This window comes from Choloepus didactylus, chromosome 4 (genome assembly GCF_015220235.1).
Source record: "Choloepus didactylus isolate mChoDid1 chromosome 4, mChoDid1.pri, whole genome shotgun sequence".
Classification (NCBI taxonomy): Eukaryota; Metazoa; Chordata; class Mammalia; order Pilosa; family Megalonychidae; genus Choloepus; species Choloepus didactylus.
In genome coordinates this window covers 53,968,950-53,985,854 of record NC_051310.1, presented here as the reverse complement: position 1 = coordinate 53,985,854, position 16,905 = coordinate 53,968,950, and the positions used below count along the sequence as shown (strand labels likewise).

General features: G+C 39.0%; 1 non-coding gene across 1 annotated transcript; it reads right to left on the bottom strand.

Moving 5' to 3' along the window:
* Positions 1-12,559: 12,559 nt before the first annotated feature.
* Positions 12,560-12,632, bottom strand: TRNAK-CUU. Its single transcript has one exon. It is a non-coding gene; the product is annotated as a tRNA-Lys (tRNA).
* Positions 12,633-16,905: the final 4,273 nt, after the last annotated feature.

The window sequence follows — 16,905 nt, the reverse complement described above, 5'->3', positions numbered from 1 at the left end:
CTTTTGTCAGATACATGGTTTCCAAAAATTTTTTCCCATTGAGTTGGCTGCCTCTTTACCTTTTTGAGAAATTCCTTTGAGGTGCAGAAACTTCTAAGCTTGAGGAGTTCCCATTTATCTATTTTCTCTTTTGTTGCTTGTGCTTTTGGTGTAAAGTCTAGGAAGTGGCCGCCTAATACAAGGTCTTGAAGATGTTTTCCTACATTATCTTCTAGGAGTTTTATGGTACTTTCTTTTATACTGAGATCTTTGGTCCATTTTGAGTTAATTTTTGTGTAGGGTGTGAGGTAGGGGTCCTCTTTCATTCTTTTGGATATGGATATCCAACTCTCCCAGCCCCATTTGTTGAAAAGACCATTATGGCTCAGTTCAGTGACTTTGGGGGCCTTATCAAAGATCAGTCGGCCATAGATCTGAGGGTCTATCTCTGAATTCTCAATTCGATTCCATTGATCTATATGTCTATCTTTGTGCCAGTACCATGCTGTTTTGGCAACTGTGGCTTTATAATAAGCTTCAAAGTCAGGGAGTGTAAGTCCTCCCACTTCGTTTTTCTTTTTTAGAGTGTCTTTAGCAATTCGAGGCATCTTCCCTTTCCAAATAAATTTGATAACTAGCTTTTCCAAGTCTGCAAAGTAGGTTGTTGGAATTTTGACTGGGATTGCATTGAATCTGTAGATGAGTTTGAGTAGAACTGACATCTTAATGACATTTAGCCTTCCTATCCATGAACATGGAATATTTTTCCATCTTTTAAGGTCCCCTTCTATTTCTTTTAGTAGAGTTATGTAGTTTTCTTTGTATAGGTCTTTTACATCTTTGGTTAAGTTTATTCCTAGGTACTTGATTTTTTTAGTTGCTATTGAAAATGGTATCTTTTTCTTGAGTGTCTCTTCAGTTTGTTCATTTCTAGCATATAGAAACATTACTGACTTATGTGCATTAATCTTGTATCCCGCTACTTTGCTAAATTTGTTTATTAGCTCTAGTAGCTGTATCGTCGATTTCTCAGGGTTTTCTAGATATAAGATCATATCATCTGCAAACAATGACAGTTTTACTTCTTCTTTTCCAATTTGGATGCCTTTTATTTCTTTGTCTTGCCGGATTGCCCTGGCTAGCACTTCCAGCACAATGTTGAATAACAGTGGTGACAGCGGGCATCCTTGTCTTGTTCCTGATCTTAGAGGGAAGGCTTTCAGTCTCTCACCATTGAGTACTATGCTGGCTGTGGGTTTTTCATATATGCTCTTTATCATGTTGAGGAAGTTTCCTTCAATTCCTACCTTTTGAAGTGTTTTTATCAAAAAGGGATGTTGGATTTTGTCAAATGCTTTTTCAGCATCTATTGAGATGATCAATTGATTTTTCCCTTTCAAGTTTTTAATGTGTTGTAATACATTGATTGTTTTTCTTATGTTGAACCATCCTTGCATGCCTGGAATGAACCCCACTTGGTCATGGTGTATGATTTTTTTAATGTGTCTTTGGATTCGATTTGCAAGTATTTTGTTGAGGATTTTTGCATCTATATTCATTAGGGAGATTGGCCGGTAGTTTTCCTTTTTTGTAGCATCTTTGCCTGGTTTTGGTATTAGATTGATGTTAGCTTCATAAAATGAGTTAGGTAGTGTTCCATTTTTTTCAATGTTTTGAAAGAGTTTGAGTAAGATTGGTGTCAGTTCTTTCTGGAAAGTTTGGTAGAATTCCCCTGTGAAGCCATCTGGCCCTGGGCATTTATTTGTGGGAAGATTTTTGATGACTGATTGGATCTCTTTGCTTGTGATGGGTTGGTTGAGGTCTTCTATTTCTTCTCTGGTCAGTCTAGGTTGTTCATATGTTTCCAGGAAATTGTCCATTTCTTCTACATTATCCAGTTTGTTGCCATACAGTTGTTCATAATATCCTCTTATAATTTTTTTAATTTCTTCAGGATCTGCAGTTATGTCACCTTTTTCATTCATTATTTTGTTTATATGGGTCTTCTCTCTTTTTGATTTTGTCATTCTAGCTAGGGGCTTGTCAATCTTGTTGATCTTCTCAAAGAACCAACTTTTGGTGATATTTATCCTTTCTATTGTTTTTTTGTTCTCTATGTCATTTATTTCTGCTTTAATCCTTGTTATTTCTTTTCTTGTACTTGGTTTAGGATTGGTTTGCTGTTCATTTTCTAGCTTCTTCAGTTGATCCATTAGTTCTTTGATTTTGGCTCTTTCTTCCTTTTTAATATATGCGTTTAGTGCTATAAATTTCCCCCTTAGCACTGCTTTTGCTGCATCCCATAGGTTTTGGTACGTTGTGTTCTCATTTTCATTCGTCTCTATATATTTAGCAATTTCTCTTTCTATTTCTTCTTTAACCCACTGATTGTTTAGGAGTGTGTTGTTTAACCTCCAGGTATTTGTGAATTTTCTAAGTCTCTGATGGTTATTGACTTCTAATTGTATTCCATTGTGGTCAGAGAATGTGCTTTGAATAATTTCAATCTTTTTAAATTTATTGAGGCTTGTTTTATGTCCCAGCATATGATCTATTCTGGAGAAAGTTCCGTGAGCACTAGAAAAGTATGTGTATCCTGGTGATTTGGGATGTAATGTCCTGTAGATGTCTGTTAAATCTAATTCATTTATCAGATTGTTTAGGTTTTCAATTTCCTTATTGGTCTTCTGTCTGGTTGATCTATCTATAGGAGAGAGTGATGTGTTGAAGTCTACCACAATTATTGTGGAAACATCAATTGCTTCCTTTAGTTTTGCCAATGTTTCTCTCATGTATTTTGTGGCACCTTGATTGGGTGCATAGACATTTACGATTGTTATTTCTTCTTGCTGAATTGCCCCTTTTATTAGTATGTAGTGGCCTTCTTTGTCTCTCAAAACATCCCTGCATTTGAAGTCTATTTTATCTGAGATTAATATTGCTACACCTGCTTTCTTTTGTCTGTAGCTTGCATGAAATATTTTTTTCCATCCTTTCACTTTCAGTTTCTTTGTGTCCCTGTGTCTAAGATGAGTCTCTTGTATGCAACATATTGATGGTTCATTTTTTTTGATCCATTCTGCGAATCTATATCTTTTAATTGGGGAGTTTAATCCATTTACATTCAACGTTAAAACCGTGAAGGCATTTCTTGAATCGGCCATCTTATCCTTTGGATTATGTTTGCCATATTTTTCCCTCTCTCTATTAATATCCTTTATTGTACCCATACCGAATCTCTTTAGTACTGAACCTTTCTCCAAGTCTCTCTGTCCTGTCTTTGTTTCTCTGTCTGTAGGGCTCCCTTTAGTATCTCCAGTAGGGCAGGTCTCTTTTTAGTAAATTCTCTCAGCATTTCTTTGTCTGTGAAAAATTTAAGCTCTCCCTCAAATTTGAAGGAGAGCTTTGCTGGATAAAGTATTCTTGGCTGGAAATTCCTCTCACTCAGAATTTTAAATATATCGTGCCACTGCCTTCTCGCCTCCATGGTGGCTGCTGAGTAGTCACTACTTAGTCTTATGCTGTTTCCTTTGTATGTGGTGAATTGCTTTTCTCTTGCTGCTTTCAGAACTTGCTCCTTCTCTTCTATGCTTGACAGTGTGATCAGTATATGTCTCGGAGTGGGTTTTTTTGGATTTATTCTATTTGGAGTTCGCTGAGCATTTATGATTTGTGTATTTATGTTGTTTAGAAGATTTGGGAAGTTTTCCCCTACAATTTCTTTGAATACTCTTCCTAGACCTTTACCCTTTTCTTCCCCTTCTGGGACACCAATGAGTCTTATATTCGGACGTTTCATATTATCTATCATATCCCTGAGGTCCATTTCGAGTTTTTCAATTTTTTTCCCCATTCTTTCTTTTATGCTTTCATTTTCCATTCTGTCATCTTCCAGGTCACTGATTCGTTGTTCAACTTCCTCTAGTCTTGTACTATGAGTGTCCAGAATCTTTTTAATTTGGTCAACAGTTTCTTTAATTTCCATAAGATCATCCATTTTTTTATTTAGTCTTGCAATGTCTTCTTTATGCTCTTCTAGGGTCTTCTTGATTTCCTTCATATCCCGTACTATGGTCTCATTGTTCATCTTTAGTTCTTTGAGTAGCTGCTCTAGGTGTGTCTCTTCTGGTCTTTTGATTTGGGTGCTTGGGCTTGGGTTATCCATATCGTCTGGTTTTTTCATATGCTTTATAATTTTCTGTTGTTTTTGGCCTCGTGGCATTTGCTGAACTTGATAGGGTTCTTTTAGGGTTTGTAGACCAGTTGAAGTCCTTATCTCTAATTTATCAGATCTACAGTTCGTGGAGTACACTTTCTCTAACTAACCAGCAGGTGGCGTCCACGAGCCACCTGTTCTCCACAAGCCAGATCTCCCCTGCTTAGCCTTTTTGGTGAGTGGGGGAGTGAGTCTTGTGGGGCCCAATTGGTGTACCAAGCTTGCGTGTGTAGTTGGTGTTGCCTGCCCTGTATGTGGGGCGTGTTTCTGGGCAGTCGGGGAGGGGGGGTGGCCCTAACAATCAAATCTCCCTGATGATCCTAGAGTTTTAAAGCTACTGCAATAGTCTAATCCTTCAGTTCAGTCCTGCCACAGTTTGTCTCTGCCACTGACCCACAAGTCTTTGGTATTGGCGTATGGCTCCTGAGACTTGCAAGTGGGCCCCTCTTCCAGGCTGTGCACCCCGGGTCCTCTGTTGAGGGATGACTGTGCTATGTCACAGGTGAGTGCCGTCCCCCCAGGGCAGTTCTGGGCTGCTGGGCTGTGTTGGGAGGCTCCCAGTCTGCTCAAATGATGGCTGAATGGGGCTCTGTTAATTCACACTGCTCCCCCTTCCCAGCTCTGGGACATTCAGCTGAGGTTGCAGGGAAGGCTAATGTCCACGCCCAGTTTTGTGGTGTGTGCCTGTTATTTGAAGCACTTCCGTCACACTGGGTTGTCTGGGGCAGCTCTGGGCTATGGGGCTGGCGATGGGCAGGAGTGTTTCCTGTCCACCAGGATGGTGGCTGTGAGCGGACACCCCCCTTTTCTTGGGAAGTTGTGTTGTTTAGTGAATTTTCTCAGCCACTGGATTATTGCCTTTTGTCTCAGAGCTCTCTTAGTTCTGCTCTTGACTTGACGTGCCCAAATTTCAATTCTTTGAAGCTTTCTGTATTGAGCTTCTTAGAGTAATTGTTTTAGAAAAAGCAAAAAGGATTTAAAAAAAACAAAACAAAACAAAAAAAAAAACGGCCCTCCTCAGAGATCTAATGGGTTATTGAAATGCTAATAGACAAAGCAACCAGGGCCATTAAGGAAAGGTGCACAGGGCAGAGAGATCAGCCTTGCTTCGGGATTTGCATATGCGCCTCAAGGCCTGATCTCCGCCCTTCCCCTTTCTGTGTTCACCAGAACTCCAAAAATCCTCTGCTTTTATTTTGGAGTTTTTCGTGTTGTTTTTTTTCTATGCCTGTCTCCTCTCTGTTGGGCTGGCTGCTCTCAGAGTCTCTGGTGTCTGGTCTCAGTCTATCTATGGTTGGAGTTTGAATCAGTAGAATGAGTTTCCGATAGGAGCAGCCACTGCAATTCTCCCTTCTCCTTCCTGGAGCTGACAGCCCCTCCTCCCCCGGGACTGAGCCTGGCAGGGAGGGGCGCGGGTCCCCTGGCCGCAAAAACTTACAGATTTCGCTGATCTCAGCAGTTCCACGTTTTCATGAGTGTTGTATGAAGTATGCCCAAAGACAGATTGCTCTGTGGTGTCCAGTCCACGCAGTTCCTGGCTTTTTACCTACTTTCCTGGAGGAGTAACTAAAACATACAGCTCACCAGTCTGCCATCTTGCCCCGCCTTATTATCATTACTTTTTATGCATTTACATTTTAGCACCTGTAGGAAATATGAAGTGGGGTTCCATACCAAAAATACAATACAGTAATACTGGCATTTATAATTATCCAAATGGTTACCTTTACTGCATGTCTTTATTTCTTAATGCTGCTTTGAACCACTGTCTAGTGTCCTTTCCTTTCAGTCTGAAGAACTCCCTTAAGCGTTGCTTGTAGGGCAGGTCTAGTGGTGATGAAGACTCTCAGCTTTTGTTTATCTGAGGATGTCTTGATCTCTCCTTCATTTTTGAAAGAATGTCTTGCTGGATATAAAATTCTTGGCTGATAATTGTTTTTCTTCAGCATTTTAAGTATTTCAATCCACTGCCTTCTTGCTTCCATGGTTTCTGATGAGAAATTGGTAGTCTGATTGGGGGCTCCTTTGTATAGAACCCATTGCTTTTCTCTTGGAGCTTTCAGAATTCTCTCCTTGTCCTTTGCACTCTATAGTTATCAATATATGACAAGGTGTATTTTTCTTCTTGTTTATCCTGTTTGGTGTTCTCTGAGCTGTTTGGATGTGCATAGTCACGTCTTTTACCAAGTTTGGGAAGTTCTCTGTAATTATTTCTTTGAGTATTCTTTCTGCCCCTTTCTCTCTTCTCCTTCTGGGACTCCCACAATATGTATGTGGATAGACTTGATGGTTTCCCAGAGGTTTCTCAGGCTATTTTTATTTTTAGTAATTCTTTTTTCTTTCTGCTCCTCAGCCTGACTTATTTCAATTGTCTTGTCTTTGAGTTCACTGATTCTTTTTTCTGCCATCTTCACTCTGCTCTTGAAACCCTCCTGGGCATTTTTCATTTCAGTTATTGTGGTCTTCAACTCCAGTAGTTATGTTTAGTTCCTTTTTAAAATTTCTATCTCCTTACTTAGACTCTCATATTTCTCATTCATTTTCCTGATACCCTTTAGTTCTTTCTCTGTATTTTCCGTCATCTCCTTGAGTATATTTAAGATCATTTTTTTAAAGGCTTTGGTTGGTATGTCCATGTTTTCATCTTATTTGTTGGTGTTTTCTGTATTTTTATTCTCTTTCCTTGGATGGGTTATCATTTCCTGCTTTGTTTGTCTTGTACTCTTGTTGCACACTGTACATTTTAATGTTTTAAAATGTTAACTCTAGGATTTATTCCTTGAGATGTCTGTTTATTGATTTTATAAGCAGCCAGAGATAAGACAGATTTTTCTGAGCTTCAGCCCTCTTATCTGGGAGTTCTGCCCAAGGTGAATGCAGTGTGCATGGTTTTCTCTGTCTTTCAGGGCCTCTCTCTTGTCCTGGGCTTTTGCCTTTTAGTTGTTTTGGAGTTCCCCTGTTTACAGGTTCTTTGTTTTCCCCTCTATTTCTCTGGAGACAGACCTCCCTCTTCCAAGTGTTTGAGGCTGAGAACCTTTGCCCCACCCAGACTGTCTGCCTCTATGGTTTTTTATACTTCTTTCACTTCCTCAAGCTGCTTTTGCCTGGAAGCAATTCTGGGAGGAGTGGCATGCTGGAGAGAACTTTCTAACCAAAACAGGGCCAAGGACCCACAAAAGGGGGACAGACCGGCTCCAAAGTTCCCTGGGGAGGGGAACAGGAAGGGCGCCAGTGCTTCTCCTACAGCTTCCAAAGCTGAGCTTTCCTGGCCTGTCCAGCAAATACAGCCAAGCCCTTCAACTAACTGTGCCCTGCAGACCCGAGGAAGTGCAGCGTATTTAAGTCTCCACCACCATTGCCCATATATGGAGTGGTTTGCAATCGTGGTGGCCCTTAGTCCGGGCAGGTTGCAACAATGATTGCTACTGCCTTTGACTGAGGTGGGTTGAAACAATGGTTGCTCTCAGAGCTGGGCCTCTTGTGATCAAAAGTTGCTAATCAAGGCTGATCAATAATCATCTAATCATCTGTGCCCACCCTTGTCTTTTAGAAGACAATTTTTATATCCCTTTCACCAGTGAACTTGCCAGGGGCTGGGCCTATGGTGGCCCTGCTTTGGGAGTGGGGGATGAGCACCAGTAGCTGCTGCACAAAGAAAGCAATTTACTGTTCTTCACTGTAGCTTGTCAGCCTCTTCCTCCTGCTCTTCCCAGGATGGTGTACAGTGTTCTTCTGGCCTCTGGAGTTTCAAAATAGTTGTTTCAGACAGTTCCTGCCTGTTTAATCGTTTTTTTGGTGGAAGGACTGAGTCCTGGAGCTCTACTCCACCATCTTCCCACAATCCTCCTTTACCTAGTATAGTTTTAAACACTGTAAGTACTACAACAGTAAGATATGGTTCTTTGCCCTGAGGGAATTTACAGAGAGGTAGAAGTGGATGTGTGCACAACTGATAATACAAAACAGAATGCAATAAGGGCCATAAATGATATGAATTGCTTATTATTAATGTAGTTAATTTTGACCAGGGGATCAAGAGAAGCTTCACTATGGAAGCTTTTTGACCTTGGTCCTGGAGGATGAGTATAATTTTAATAGAAGGATGTTATTTCATGCTATCTGAATATAAGCAAATGTTCTGAAGTCTCTACACAAAATCTTAAAGGGAGTGACCTAATGTTGGTGTAGCTAAGGGTGGCATTGAGACAAGGCATTGTTCTTTATAACTTAAGATGAAGAATTTGAAAACCATGTTAAAGCAGTGAATAAAACCATGGAAGTTCATTTTTTGCCATTCAGTTTCTTAATATATTCATTCCTAAAGCGAGATTCCTCTGTCCTCTGGGCCTACCACTTTTTCTTGGCACCATTTCCCCCCAAATAATGATCATTCCCATAAGCACATTGTATTTGTAACTGAGGCACTTATAGCTTTCACCTTGTAATCATTTCTACTAGGTTTTATCTTCCTTACTGAAATATGAGCTCTGTAAGAGCAAGCCTTCTTATTTCTTAACTTTGCAAACTTCCAGTAAGATTGCCGGAGATAGGTGTATTGTTAGTCATCAATGTATAGAGTCAAGTATTGTATTAATTTTACCTCTTTTTGCTATAAACCTAGTCAAAAGAAAATTCCCTACTTTGTATGCATATTGACCCTGTCTTGTATTCCATTTGGATTATAGTTGAGAAGTTTTTCATCATTGAATAATATGAAAAACAAGATCACTGACTGAAATAGTTTTATAGTTAGCACTAAAGTGGTAGGCATAAACACCTTGTGGCTGAGGCTAAGGTTATGTAGCCCTTCTTTATTCAGTAGTTCAATACATTTATTGAACATCTGCCAGGTAATAATCAATGTAGATTCTGGAGAGAGATCAGTGAACAAAATAGACAAAAATCCCTGCCTTTGTGGAGCCTACATTCCAAGGAGGTGGGAGACGGTAGGGAGATAAATAATTATGTATTATATAATGTTAGAAGATAATATGGGCTATGGGAAAAAATGTTGGGTAACATGGATGGTAAGCAGTTGCCAATTAGAATAGGGTGGTTGGGGTTGGGCTGATTTTAAAAGTGGCCTTTGCAAATTAGGCAAGTGAGTTTGCTATGTGGTTATCTGTTAGGAAAAGCTATGTAGGAGAAGAAACAGTCAGGGCAAGAGCCCTAAGGAAGGACATGCCCAGCATGTTCAAGGATCAGCAAGGAGGCCTATTTGGCTGGGTTGGAGTGAGCAAGGAGAAAAGTAGTAGGACAGAGAAGGGGATGGGTGGCCTGATCTTGTAAATGTAAGGTATTTGCTGTTACTGTGAGTGAAAAGGGGTGTCTTTGGAGGGTTTTGAACAGAGTAATGACAAGATCTGACTTTTTAAAATTGGATTATACTACATATTGTGTTAAGAATAGAGTTTAGGAGGACAAGGATTGAAACAGGAAGTCCAGTTAGACAATTGCAATAATTAGATGAGAGGTGATGGTTTAAATCATGGTGCTAGCAGTGAATGAAAGTGGGGAGAAGTCTGATTATGGATTCATCTTGAAGATAGACCAAGAGGATTTCCTGATAGATTTGATGTGGGTGTTTTTGGTTATCTCTTGCTGTGTAACAAATTTATCCCAAAACTTAGTGGCTTAAAGCAGTTTTATTTATGATTTTGTGGATCAGGAATTCAGACAAGGCTTGGGTGGGCAGTTGTGTTCCGTGTCACACTGGCTGGAGATATTCACTTGCCTGTGTTCCATTTTTGTGTCGGGATGGAAGGTCTAAGATAGCTTTGCTTACAAGTCTGGTGTCTAGGTGCTCTTCTCATGGCCTGTCTCTCCTCCACTTGGCCTCTCTCCGTGTGGCTAACTTAGGATTTCTCACAGCATTGTGGCTCCAGGGTACTCAGACTTTTTCCTTGGCAGCCTTCATCCAAGCCCCAACATGTAATCACTTATCAAGACACTGCTTGCCTCATGCTTTCTAATGTCCCATTGGCCAAAACTAGTCACATGGCCAAGCCCGAGTTAGTGTGGGAGGGAGGACTACCGGAGGGGCCGATTAATTTGAGGCACTCTCAAGTATTGGAGAGAAAGAGAATTCAATGATGTTTCCAAGTTTTTTGACCCCAGTAACTAGAAGGATGGTAAAACAATAACAACAAAAACAAAAAACAAACCAAAAAAACTACCAGCAAAACAATTTTTGGGCCAAAGGTCAACTTTTAAGTTTTGTACATGTTAATTTTGAGACATCTACTAGACATCCAAATAGATATGTGAATCTGAATTTTGAGAGATATGGGCTGTAAATAAAAAGTTGGAAGTCATCAACAAATAGCTGGTATTTAAAGATTGCGAAGCCAAGACCACCAAGACATCACCCATTGAGTGAGTGTGGACAGAGAAGAGGTCCAAGGACCCAGCCCTGGACTACTCCAAAGAGGTAGGAGAGAAAAGTAGGCGCTAACAAAGGAGACAGAAAAGGAGCAGTCAGTGAGATGGGTGAGAAATCGAAAGATTTAGTGTCCTAGAAACCACAGGGAGAAGTGTGTCCAGGAGGGAGTGATCAAATTTGTAAAAACTTTCTATTAGGCCAAGTAGATCTGGATTGGAAATTGACAATTAGACATAGTAATGTGGAGATGATTGGTGACCTTTTTCCAAGCAGTTTCAATAGACTGGTTGGGGATAGGGGTCGAGAAAGCCTGATGAGAATGGACTGAGAAAGAAAAGAAGCAGCCTTTGACATCCCAGAACTGATCTGACACCTCTAATCCTTAAAGTGATTACAAACTGATCTGATGCTTACAGCAAACCATATTTTCCTCTTTTCTCACAGACCATCCACTTCAGACAAGGTCACTGTCCTGCACAAAACATCAAACACCGCCCCCCCCTTGCTAAATGGGCAACTGCTACTTTACTAACTACAGCTTTGTCACCCCTTCCTATGGATAAGATGTTATCAAGATCATAGAATTCCTCTGCTTTCTGAGAACACCAGAAATGAGCCTCTGCTTCCTTAGCCCCTCCCCCAAATTACCCAACCAAAGCCCAAATCTTTTTTTTAATTAAATTCAGTTTCATTGATATATATTCACACATAATACAATCCATGGTGTACAATCAACTGTTCATAGTACCATCCTATAGTTATGCATTCATCACCCCAATCTATTTTTGAACATTTTCCAAATCTTTTAATAGGTTCTTTCTAACACATTCTTATTGAAACACGCATGTTCCCGTGTTTTGTGTTCTCCCTTGCCACAATGAGTAATAGACTCAACTTGTTCAGGCTATCTTTGGTCTTTGGCTGAGGTCATTGACAAGGTTAAGAGGTGGGAGAAGAGGAATGATGAGTGTAGGCAAACTGAGGGGTGATTTTGCTCCAAGGGGAAGCAGAGAAATAGAATGGTACCTGTGGAGAAACTGGGTCAAGGTTTCTGTTTTCTTTGTTTTAAGCTAGAGAAATAGCAGAATGTTTGTAGTTGAAGATAATAAGTTAGAAAAATTGATCGTGTTTCAGGGATAGAGTTGGTAGATAACGTGGAGAGTATTATATTAGGATCTAGTGCTTTGGGTAGGGCTAGCTTCTCGATCACATACATGGTCACGTGGGTGAGAGCCTGGATCGTGCCTAGATATGGTGGGATTGGTGTGTGGACGTTCTGATTACTTCAAAGTTCTCGAAGTGGGATGAAGGCAGAAATCTCGTTTCATGCAAATATCTAACTGCCCATCGTCAGTTCTCTTGTGCTTTTCTTTCAAAGTGCCACACCTTCACCAGAATATTAACTTTCCAATGTCCATCCAATTAATATAAAATATGGCCCCAGGGACAGTGGAAGAAGACTTGATATAAGTACTTCAGGGACTATTACGCCCCCCCACCCCCACCCCCCGACAGGCACCGTTTTGAGAGGAGAGGCAAAAGGAGGTGGGGGCAGGAAACGACTACAAATTGGTCCTTTTTCCTTTAGAGTCCTCCAAGACACTCCTAAATGCTTTTACACTGCATCTCTAGGTCTTAGAAATGCAACCAAAATTGGCGCTCAGAATTTTGTCCTTATACCAGCAAATATCTAAGCATGCATAGTAACACAGAAAACAGTCTCGACCTTAAACAGCGGCTTCTTAAGTTTCCTCTGTGCTTTGAGGCGGGGATTGGACAGAGACCGCGGAAAAAACGGTGTTGATGCTTTCAAGTGCGCAAGCGCACTCTTCGACAGCTTTCGTTTTTAAAATTTCTTCCAGATATACAGTTAATACGGGAAGTATTTAAGTTATGTTTAAAGAAGCGTCCTTAGTTATTAAAGTGCTTTAGTTTTTAAAAATTGGGAAAATTGAAGTTAACGGAGAAGAAAACGGAACATTCGCCCAACGTGGGGCTCGAACCCACGACCCTGGGATTAAGAGTCCCATGCTCTACCGACTGAGCTAGCCGGGCGGCTTTGATGGGGCCTTCTTATTTCTTTCTCTTGACAATATTTCAATTAGGGTTTTCCATACATTCCATCCTTATCTTTCACAATTTGTTTCATATACTGCTAATTCTGCACTTTGCAACTATTTTGCTAGAGCGTTTCCAAAATTTATTTTACTAAAACACACAGGAATGTTTCGCGTGTATAACCCAAATTCACTTGAAAAGTGCGTCTTTCATCACTACTGTCCTTGAATCCTTTTTCTGAAGTGTTTTAAAATGTTTACTGCCCAGTATGTTATCTTCTTTACATCAACATGTTGTAAAGCTATGCAACTTCTATCAAATGGTATAATGGACTCCTAGTTTTGGCTTGGCATTAAAAAACAAACAAAAAAAGTCCTCAAAGTCCAAACTCTTAAGGTTACCCTGAGGAGCAAACGAGCTTACTTTTTTCCCTTTAGTATGTGCTCACCAATGAAAACTAAATTGAGGAAAGAGGGTTCTGATTCCATTAACATAAGGCCTGACAATTTCGGGTGACTGCTGGACAATCGAGAGATGACCGTCAGAGGTTATTACCATTCCGCTCAAATAAAAGAAGCTGGGAAGAAAGGATTGTAGAGTCGTTGAATCTTATCATAAAGCATGTTAATTCTAAGAGGAAAAGAGCAGAACCTGATTTTGACCTAACTGATGAACTGAGACAATGGAATAAACTCCCATGCAAAAATATGTATATATTATGAGATACTGGTGAACCTTCTGGATAAGGAATTCTGCAAATTTCTGTAGTTTAGTGATGGTGGTGGTGTTTCCATCCCACTGCTCAGAACTGCCAGTAGAGCTTATTTGAAGGCTGGAACTGACAGAGAATTCTTAGGAATACTATCCATAAAATACAGTATTTAGAACCTAAACACATTGGCCATCATATCTCCTCAGAAACCAAAAAAAAGAAAGAAAGAAAAGAAAGAATAATATGTCTTAAAATAATATTATTTATTTAGATTACTGAAAGTACACCTAGAATATAAATAGAATACTTAATTTTTTAAGCTTAAGATACTATTACAAATAGGGAAAACTGTGTGTTTGTGGGGTTTGTGGGAACTTTGTACTTTCTGCATGATTTTTCCGTAGCTCTCTAACTGCTCTAACACAGTTTTTAAAATATTATTACAATCATTCAGTTAGTTTTTTGTTGCAGTTGAAAACTTTATTTCTGATTATTTTATAACGTGGCAGACTGTAAGTGAATTTACTGAAATGTGAATTCAATTGTATTTATTAGCACATTCAACACATTTATTAAGTACCTACAAGTACAAGGGACTGTGTTAGGTATTTTGGTGGATAGATAGATAAAATAGGAGGCCCTGATAGCTTCCAAAAGCTTATCACCTCATAAGAAAGTTATGATATATATCTTTCTTACATATCTGAAATTCACATATATATTTTATATATCGATTATATACCTGAAATCCATAAAAGCAGAGATATTGTATGATACCACTAACATGAACTTTGTAAAAAATGTAAACCAAGTATCTTATATAGTAGAATATAGAGGACCTAGAGATAGACAGACAGCAAATTGTGAAGGGGGAATGATAATCTAATAAGAACAGATAAGATATTGAGGATAATCTTAATGATATGGGAATGCTCAGGAATGACTATGGTTTTTTAATTTTCTTGGGGTATGGTAGGAGCATATTGGAAGCAATGTAGTTTTTTTAGGATATTTGTTTTTCGTATTTGTTTTGTTTGAAATGTTCAATTTTTAATTTTTTGATAAAGTTTTTAATAAAAAAGAAAGATGTGTAATTATTTAGTGATTTTATTTGTACTGTCCTACTTTCTAAAATAATTTGGAGTAACTTCAAACAAACAAACAAACAAACTCATACCCACACCTTTTAAGTCTTCTGGTGAATCAGGCAAATATTAATCAACAGACTTGAGACCACACAATTCAAGGCATTTTGATAAAGTTTTTAACAAAAAAGAAAGATGTGTAATTATTTAGTGATTTTATTTGTACTGTCCTACTTTCTAAAATAATTTGGAGTAACTTCAAACAAACAAACAAACAAACTCATACCCACACCTTTTAAGTCTTCTGGTGAATCAGGCAAATATCAATCAACAGACTTGAGACCACACAATTCAAGGCATTTTTTCCAAGACACAAAATAAATGAAAAATCCAGCTCCAAACTAGGCAGTTCATCTGACAATAAGTCCAGAAAGTGCCCATATTCTTAATTATTAATGAATATAATGTAGGTGCTAGGCACTCAGTGTTTCTCACACACAAGTAGTAAAGTTTGTTAAAAGTTTAACGGACTCCTAAACAAGTTTGGTGTACTTGCTGTTTACTTTCAGAGTGAACCCTCCTGTGAGACAGCCTTTAGCTTTCTTCAGCATTTTCTTGGCCTGCCCCCCTGGTCCAAACCATGACCTCTTCCCCACCTCCCCCCCCACTGGTCATAGACTATTAAAACTTAATTGAAAAAGGGAACGTATGCCATCATTAGTAGGTTAACAGACAAGAAGCTCTATGTGGTCTGAGCTGACAGCCATGCGGCTGTATTTTAGTTTCCCAGGCTGCTCAAGTTAAGCAATGGGAATTTATTTGCTCATGGTTTTGAAGCTAAAAGAAAGTCCAAATCAAGGTGTCATCAAGATGATGCTTTCTTCCCAAAGACCAGCTGCCAGTGATCCTTGGCTCCTCTGTCACATGGCAAGGCACATGGTGTTGTCTCCTGCTCTCTATAAATCATGACCTCCTAAGGAAAGAACTGCAACTAGAATGTTTCAACATGGGTGGGACAAAGTAACTGGCTGCTCTTCCAAGTAAATTCAATTCCTTTATTTATTCATTTGTTCAAGAATAAAACCTGTGTAATTATGATGCATCATTAGCATGAAGAAGCAGTTAAAATTGCACTTATTCCTTTACTTTCTATATCCAGTTCTTCAGCAAAACTTATATATCTGAAATCCACTTCCATTTCCATTTCCATTTCCACAGCCACCACTCTAGCCCAAATCATTATGCATTATTGCTTGCCCACATGACTGCAACAGCTTTGCAACTAGTTTCCTGCTTCTATTCTTCCACTTAGCTACCATTCTTTACCCAGTACTAAAAGACATCATTTAATAATGTAAATCAGATCATACATTCTCCTGCTTAAAAACTGCTGATGACCTCACAGTAGAAAAACGATAATAAACGTGGACAGAATGATGGAATTTGAAAATTACTATCTGGCAAGCTCATTATAATAATTGCACCAAATAAGAATCTCAATAGGTACTATAATTAGTTGGTGAAAGGTCGAGGAATAACAGGATGTTTACATGGTCTCAACATATTTCCTCACAAATATTTATGAATTACAAAGGGAGAAATAGTAACTTTATAGTGGAGAAAAGAAAAGTTAAGCAAGTGATCAAAGTTAACATCACCAGTAATGGAACAAATTGACATCATGTACCTCCTAAAATAATGCTCTGAGATGAATGCAAGTTCCCCTCAGTGGTATTCCTGCCAAAAATGCATCATCTGAATCTAATCATAAGAAAACATCAGACAAAATCAAATTGAGGAAAATTCTACAAAATAAGTTGTTGGTAATCTACAAAAATGTCAATGCTATGAAACCTAAAGAAATTCTAAGGAACTGTTTTCCAGATTAGAGACTAAAGACATAGTAGCTGAATGTGATGGGATCTTGGATTTTCTTTTGCTATGAAGGACATTATTGAGAGAATTGTAAAATCTGAATAAAGCCTGTAGGTTATATTGGTATTACTTTTCTAATTTTCATAATTGCACTGTGATTATGTAAGATAATGTCCTTGGAATTTTTTTTTTTTTTTTTTTTTTTTGAAATACACACTGAAGGATTTAGGGGTAAAAAAAAATTGCTGATGGCTTCCCACTTATAGTCAGATTAAAATTTAAACTACTACATGATCTGGTCCCATACCACCTCCTGATTTAATTTCCTGGCACTCTGCCCCCTTAATCACTATGCAGAGCTACCCTGTTCCTAGAACAAGCCAACTCTTTTCTGCACTTGCTGTCACTTGCACCAGTTTTCTCAACCTAGGTTTCAGTTGAAATACCACCCATTTAGAAAGTCATTCCCTGAACACCAGGACTAAAGCTAGCACCTCCATTGTCTATCAAAGCTCTTGTCCTTTCTTACCACTTATCACAAGGTGCAATTATTTTGCCTATTTACTTGTCATTGTCCTGTAACTCCATGAGGAATGGG